Genomic DNA, 8,435 nt, shown 5'->3' with positions numbered 1-8,435 from the left:
CACAGTCCAGCATGGCGGCCTCCTTAGGTCGTCAGCTCCCCTCCCTCCTGGCGCTGCTGGGCTGGCTCCTGGCGGCGCCCCCGAGTCTTGGGCTGAGTTCCGGGTGAGTGCCGTTACCCCGGGGGAAAGGGCGGTGCCGGGGTCTTGATTTACCCCTTGGGGACAAATGAACCCGGGGGCTTCGGCCCCGCTTCCGCGTCTGCCGGCTTCTCTCGAGCTCGGTCCCCTCCCACCCCTGCCTCGGGTGTCCTCTCTTCTCCGAGGAGGCTTTGTCCGCGGGCTTCCCGCCACCTCAGGCTCCTCCTGTGACCTCCCCCGGTCCGGAAGCTTTAGGCTAATACTAGCCTGTCCCCGTAGTTGAACGTAAGGATACCTCCCATGCAAGTTCATTTGACAAGTTTGTGAATGTGATGTCAACTCGGACAGCGGTGCGACAGGACAGAGAGGAGCGGCTGCTTCCGTTCCGTACAACAGGGGATAAGCAGGATCCCGGGAGTGCTGGGAGTCTGGTCACCTAGGAGTTTTGCCGACCTCCATCTCAGAGGTCGGGGAGGGGAGGCTTGGGGAGGAGGGGGGGGGGAGGTGGAGGGGGATCAGGATTTGTCCGTCCTTAACCTCATTAATAGCCAAGACCATAGCTCTTGTGCTGTTTTTTACCCATCAGATAGGTAAGCAGGCAGGAGATCCTGCTGTGCCAAATGGTACTCAGAAGTGCCAGTGCTAGAATGGAGCTGCTTGTGATCCTATTCATGGGACTTGTACCTGCCTTCCAAGGAGATATCTGTGCTGAGGAAGGACTGCAGCCTCAAACCTCTTGAAGAAAGGAGAATTGCCTAGAACCTCAAAGAAGAGAATAAGGAAACTCCAAAAGATACAATGGTGACAGCACCACATGGCCTCTTACTTAAACCTTCTGAGAGACTGCTAAAAATTGGTTTAAAGAAATGAAAAGGGAATGTGGTGACACCTAACTACATTCATTTCTGCCTAGGATTCACTCTCCACCCTCCTCTCTATTTAGCAGTAGTAGAACCCTGGAGTGTTTCTCTTAGCCTTGTTGTTTACTGACTTGGAGAATAAAGGGAGCAGCTTGGGATACTGATGTGAAGAAAGGTGGTTCTCTGTGCTGTGATCTTTACTCTCCTCCTCCCTCTCTTCAGTGTGTCCCTTAGGTTAGTACAGTCCAGGTTGCCAGTATGCTTGCACATGTGAGAGCTCATGTCCCTGTGACCCCAAGACTGGCAACAGCAACCTCACCTCCACTGTACAGGACATCCTCTCCCAAGGTACAGCTTTCTTTAGAGAGTTGGAGGGGGAGGGTAATGATGGAGGGAAAGCTGTTCTCCCCATGCTTCTTAACTTTTCTTTGGGGATAGGGGAATATTTCGCAGTTGGCAAGTGTCTTGCACTATCTGTGGTACCTAAAAGGAATGAAGAACACCCCTACTTCACAAAGTAGGTTGGCTTTTATTTACTTTTTAAGATTGGGTCTCCATATCTTGCCAAGGCTGGAGTTACTCAGAGACCTGGGCCCACTCCCATTGTCACAGGAGCTTTGTCTCTCTCCATTTTCAACTTGAGACTGGTTCAACTCTCCATAAGCAATGTGAGGGCCCCCTAGCCTCAGAGGGTCACCATAGTAATGCCAAACTTAGAGTGGGCACTCCATTGGCTTAGAACTCTGAAGCTCCAGAGCTCTGTCAGCCTCAGCCTTCCTGGTAGCTGGGAATATAAATCTGCACCCCACACCTAGAAAGTGGATTGGCTTGTAGAGGTAGCTATTGTGTAGTGGACAGAGCTGGCTTTCATGTCAGCATGACCTAGTTTCAAGTCTGGCCTCTGATACTTACTGGCTCTGTCCCTCTGGGCAGGGCATTTAATCTCTTAGTGCCCCAGGCAAGATGCTGATCTACATTGGTGGAGGGCATCTTCTTACTGTGAATTCCCTATGTAGATGAAATCACAAGTCTGGTTGAAAAAGAGTTTACTTTTATAGAAGCAGTGGATGAGTGGGCACCTTCTCTGCCAATCTCTTGGCCTGGAAATCCAGGGTAGTTGCAGCTGTGCACCACCAGGGTTTCTGAGGAGGGTGGGGAGGAGGGAAAAGGAAGGTTTCATAGGTTGTATGTTTCCACCCATTGCAGGAAAGTAATGGGGAGCTGCATTCCTTAGAGAAGGAGCAACAAGGAGACCCCACCCTCAGCATTAAGGACTCAGAACAATGAGAAGTGCCCTTGTCCATGCTAGAAATTCAGTTCTGCTTGTGGGTTTTTCCAGGGAGAGCTAGTATGGAGGAAACCTTGCTAAGACAGAAAATGAGAACCAGGCAAAGACAACATACCAGGGTTTCACTTGGAAGCCCAGCCCCAGCCCCAGCCCTGGCCCCTCTCCTTGATCAGAGGAGGTGGGATACCTGTGCCTTAGTCTTCTTGCCTGCCCTTTAAGTGCCATGCTGCACCACAGCCCTCAGCCAGAGGAATAGTACACTTCCAGATAAAGCTCTACCTCTCAGGGCAAGGCCTCTGGCCTTTACCCCCTGCCTGTCTGTGTCTGCTTGTCCAGTGAGATACCCATGTCCTCTGTGGGGATATAGCAGTGCCAAAGGGACTTCAGCTATCCTGGGGAAAAGAGCAGCTGGAGAACTACTCTCATCATGATTTGAATCTTGGTGAAATGAAATATAATCCATTCCTAAAGTCCTATCTGTGGATGGAAAGGACAACCAGCCTTTAAGGGCTAGTGGAAAACTTGCAAATCTCAGCCTTCCTATAATTTATTCATTCTTGAATAGGTCACTTTTATACAGACCACTTTTTTATGCTAATTTAAAGTTCTGACCCCTATGGTAACTTGCTTTTTTGAAGATAAAGAGAATGAAATTGGTATTTTTACATGACAAGTTATTTTGTCCTTCCTTTCATTGATTGAATTAATTGAATTATTAATATTTAATAAATTGAGGAATGAAAGGAGCCAATGGGGATATTTTCTTAGTCCTCAATTGCAGAATCTTCAGTTGTTACACTGATGCCTTCAGACAGTATAGACCTTAAGCAAAGACTGATAGACACTTATACCTGTGATGGGGTAGAGTGGGGAGGAGGTTGACAAATCTTATTAATTCCTGCAAAATCTTACATATAGCCCTCACTTCCTTTACAAACACAGGAGTGTATCTCTGATGTCACAATAATAATAGCTAACGTTTACATAGTGCTTTAAAGTTTACAAAGCTCGTTACAAATACTTCATGTTAGCCTCACAACAGCCATAGGAAGTAGATGCTATTATTCCATTTTACAGATGGAAATAATAGAGGCAGACAGAGGTTAAGTGACTTGCCTAGGGTCACACAACTACTAAATGATGAAGAGTGGATTTGAACTCTGGTCTTCCTGACTCTGTCTTATAGAAGAGTAAGTCATGGGTGTTGGAGTTGTTAATAACCTTGGGAATCATTAGTTCAGTCTTTTCATTTTGGGACAGACCTAAGATGGCAGAGTAGAGGCAGGAAGTCACCTAAACTCTCCCAAGTTCCCTTCTAGACAACTGTAGTGCCTCAAATTGAATGCTGGAGTGGCAAAACCAACAAAAGGTTGAGGAGAAACAATTTTCCAGCCCAAGACAATGTAGGACATTGGCAGAAAAAAAGTCTGTCAAACCGGGTAGTAGGTAAGCTTAGAGCACAGCACAGGGCATACTCTAGCAATGTCAGCAGCAAGCTTTGAATGTGGCTGCATGAGAGGTAGCAACTGCTTTGGAAGCTTTGAGCACACAGATGGTAAGTGGGCCGGACAACTGATCAGAAAAAGATTACAGGGGACTCTTTACTGGTGCTGGATTCAGGACCCTGTTGCATTACGTGTACACGCTTCCAGGTTGTATCCCAGGGTGAAGAAAGCACTAGCACTTACAGCTGTGGGGGAGCAGGTGACCTGGTCACAGTTCCTGGACCAACAAGAGTGCCAGGAATTGTGGCTACAGAGGAACAAGGTCTCTTCCTGGCTAGAGACCAGAACACGGGGCCAGGAGGGCAGTGACCACACCTCTGCTTAGATCATAACATCTTGGAAACACTGAAAACTTTTAGACCCCACCCAGACCCTGCTCTGAAAATAGCAGCTTGAAAAACCTGAAACTTGGAACAGTACCTCCTCCACTCCAAGAACAGACCAACTTTAACATAAATACAAAAGCCTAGAAATAGGCTTTTGAAATGAGCAAACAACAAAATGGAGTAAATGAGCACACAACAAAAAAGAACCTAACCATGACAAGTTATTATGGTGACAGGAAAGATCAAGACACAAACTCAGAAGAATACTGTCAAAACCCTACAAGCAAAGCCTCAAAGAAAAATGTGAAATGGACACAAACGCAATTCCTGCAAAAGTTCAAAAGTGGTTTTAAAGATAAAATAAAAGAGATTGAGGGAAAAAATGGGAAAAGTAATGAGAGTGATGCAAGAAGATTATGGAGAAACTCAAAAGCTTGGTAAAATAGGCACACACAAAAAAATATTGAAGATTAATACCTGGAAAAATAGAATTGCCCAAATGGTAAAGGAAGCACAAAAATCCAGTGAAGAGAAGAACTCTTTAAAAATCAGAACTGGCCAAATAGAAAAAGAAGTACAAGCATTCACTGAAAAAAAAAAAAACTCCTTAAAAAGTAGATTTGGCCAAATGGACAAAGAGGTACAAAAGCTCATTGAAGAAAATAATTCCTTAAAAATTAGAATTGGGCAAGTGGAAGCTAATGACTCTATGAGACATCAAGAAACAATAAAACAAAGTAAAACAAATGAAAAAAATAGAAAATGTGAACTATCTCATTGGAAAAAACAACTGACCTGGAAATAGATCAAGGAGAGATAATTTTTAATATTGTTATTTAAAGTTTAGAGTTCCAAATTCTATCCCTGTCTCCCTTCCTGATACAGTAAGCAAACAGGTAAAGGTTGTATATGTGAAATTATGTAAAACATTTCCATATTATTTTGTATAAGAAGACTGGAATAAAAGAAAAAAATGACAGTGAAAAATAACATGCTTCCATCCATATTCAAACAAAATCAGTTCTTCCTCTGGGGTGGATAGTATGCTTCATCATTAGCCCTTTGGCATTGTCTTGGATAATTGTATTGCTGAGAAAAACTTAAAGCATTCACAGTTCTCCAGTGAGCAATATTACTGAGTACAACATCCTGGTTCTGTTCACTATGCATCAGTTCATATAAGTCCAGGTTTTTCTGAAATCATCCTGCATTGTCATTTCTTACAGCACAATATTCCATTTCTATTACAATTGTATACCACAGCTTGTTTAGCTATTTCCCAGTTGATGGGCCACCCTTTGATTTCCAATTCTTGGCCACCACAAAAAGCTGCTATAAATATTTTTGTACAAATAGGTCCTTTTCCCTTTTTTGGATGTCTTTGGGATATAAACCTAGCAGTGGTATTGCTGGCTCAAAGGGTATACACAGTTTTATGGCCCTTTGGGCATAGAAGTAGAAATAATTTAAGAATTACTGAACTACCTGAAAGCCATGATAAAAAATAGCCTAGATATCATACTTTAAGAAATTATAAAGGAAAACTGCTCCAATATCTTAGATCCAGAAGGTAAAATAGAAATAGAAAACATCCACCATTCGCCTCCTAAAAGACATCCCAAAACAAAAACTCCCAGGAATATTATAGTTAAATTCCAACATTCCCAGGTCAAAGAAAAAAAAGTGCTTCAAGCAGCCAGGAAAAAAACCATTCAAATACTGTGGAGCCACAGTGAGGATCACATAAGGTTTAGTATCTTCCATGTTAAAGGAGTGGAGGGCTTGGAATGATACTCTGGAAGGCAAAGGAGCTAGAATCACAACCAAGAACAGCCTACTTAGCAAAACTGCGTCTAATCCATCAGGTGAAAAAATGGATATTTAATGAAATAGAAGACTTTCAAGCATTCTTGATGAAAAGACCAGAGCTAAATAGGAAATTTGACTTTCAAATACAAGACTCAAGAAGCATGAAAAGGTAAGCAAGAGAAATAGGGTTAAACTGTTTACATTCCTATGTGGGAAGAGGAGAACTGAAACTCCTAAGAACTTTGTCATTATTAGGGCATTTAGAAAGAGTGTATATATAGACAGAGGGCATGAGTGTGAGTTGACTATAATAGCATGATAAAAAAAAATGAAGGGTGAAAAAGATGGATGCATTGGGAGAAGGGGGAAGGAGGGGTAGAATGAGGGAAATTTATCTCACTGAAAACGCACTAAAAGAGGAACTTTTATATTGGAGGTGAAGATGGGGGTGGTGGGCAATGCTCAAAACCTATTAATTGGAATTGACTCAAAGAAGGAATAACATAAACTCAGTAGTGTACAGAAATATCTTACTGAACAGGGAAATAGGAGGGGAAGGGAATAAGAGGAGGGTGGGGGCTGATAAAAGGGAGGGTAGATTAAGGGAGGCAGTGGTCAGAAGCAAAAAAGATTTGAGAAGGGACCATAAAAAGGGAGCAAGAAAGGGATAAAGAAAGGGAAAATAGGATGGAGGAAAATATGCAGTTAGTAATTATAACTGAATGTGAATGGGTTGAACTTATCCATAAAATGGAAGTGGATAACAGAATAGATTAAAAATCAAAATCCAACAATGTGTTGTTTACAAGAAATGCACTTGAAACAGACAGTAAAAATAAGGAGCTAGAACAAAATCTAATAGATTTCAGAGCAAAAGCAAGAATAGTACTGATTTAAAAAAATAAGCAGGGAAACCACATTTTGCTAAACAGTACCATAGACAATGAAGTAATACCAATACTAAACATGCACCACGTGGCATAGCACCCACATTCTTAAAGGAAAAGTTAAATGAGTTACAAGAGGAAATAGTAAAACTAATGAGGGACCTCAACTTTCCCCTCTTAGAATTATATAAATCTAACCATATAATAAACAAGAAAGAAGTTAAGGATATGAAGAATTTTAGGCAAGTTAGATATGGCAGACCTCTGGAGAAAATTGAATGGGAATAGAAAGTAATGCACCCTTTTTTCATCTGTACATGGCACCTTCACAAAAATTGACTGTGTATTAGTGCATAAAAACTTAACAACCAAATGAAAAGCAGAAATTTTAAATACATCCTTTTTAGACCATAATGCAACAAAGGTCATGGTAGCAGATTAAAAATTAATTGGAAATGAAATAATCCTAAAAAATGAGTGGGTCAAAGAACAAATCATAGTAACAATAATTTCACTAGAGAGAATGACAACAATGAGACAACATACCAAAATTTATGAGATGCAGCCAAAATATTACTTAGGGGAAAATTTATATCTCTAACTGCTTCCATCAATAAAACAGAGAAAGAGCAGATCAATAGAGTGGGCATTCAACTAAAAAAAAAATTTAAAAAAAGAGAACAAATTAAAAATCCACAATTAAGCACCAAATTGAAATCCTTAAAATCAAAGGAGAGATTAAGAAAATTGAAAGTGATTAAACCACTGAACTAATAAAACTAAGAACTGGTTTTATGAAAAAAAAAGCCCAATAAAATATATAAACTATTGGTTAATTTGATTAAAAAAAAGAACATTAAATCACCAGAGTAAAAATTGAAAAGGATGAATTCATCATTCATGGAGATGAAATTAAAATAGTTATTGGGAACTATTTGCCTAATTATATGCCAACCAATCTAAGTGAAATGGATGAATATTTTCAAAAATATAAATTGCTCAGATTAACAGAAGAGGAAATAGAATACATAAATAACCCTATTTTAGGAAAAGAAATTCAACAAGCCATAAATCAACTCCCTAAGAAAAAATCACCAGGACCAGATGGACTCATAAGTGTATTCTACTAAAAATTTTTAAAAATTAATTCCAATACTATAAAAACTATCTGGAAAAATAGGTGAAGACACGAATATAGCACTGATACCTAAATCAGGAAAAGTGAAAATAGAGAAAGAAAACTGTATACTAAATTCTCTAATGAATATTGATGCAAAAATTTTAAATGAAATACTGTATTAGCAAGGCAATAATCACAATATAGGTAATTGTCAATATGCCTATGTGATTCTGTATCACAAAATATAAGAGACTCTCCACATAGAAGGTAGAAGAAGTAAACAGTTTATTCAGACACCAGAGAATCAGGAACAAGAACAATAAGTCCAATCCATCCAAGCAGCAAATAAATTCCACAACCAGTAAGTCCATTTTATAATAACAGCAAAGGAATCTAAAACGTGACATCACAGCAGGGAGCCAAGCCATCCCACAACCTTTCTGTCCCCTGCTGGGGCCTTGTCACCAACAATTACAGCACCGCACAGCACATCTGCTCCCTCCCTCAGTTCTAAATTTCTATCACTGCATTTCGTGTGGCACACTTTCCTTTTCCTCTCAGT

At 40.7% G+C, this 8,435-nt stretch overlaps 1 long non-coding RNA gene across 1 annotated transcript; it reads left to right on the top strand.

Annotated features, from left to right (window-relative positions):
* On the top strand, positions 1 to 1,096 carry LOC118831746. The gene is made up of 2 exons (XR_005009151.1): positions 1 to 103; positions 665 to 1,096. It is a non-coding gene; the product is annotated as an uncharacterized LOC118831746 (long non-coding RNA).
* The last annotated feature ends 7,339 nt before the right edge of the window (positions 1,097 to 8,435 follow it).

Source organism: Trichosurus vulpecula, chromosome 9 (genome assembly GCF_011100635.1).
Source record: "Trichosurus vulpecula isolate mTriVul1 chromosome 9, mTriVul1.pri, whole genome shotgun sequence".
Taxonomy (NCBI): Eukaryota; Metazoa; Chordata; class Mammalia; order Diprotodontia; family Phalangeridae; genus Trichosurus; species Trichosurus vulpecula.
The sequence above is the reverse complement of the archived record's forward strand: the minus strand, read 5'-3'. Positions and strand labels throughout refer to the sequence as shown.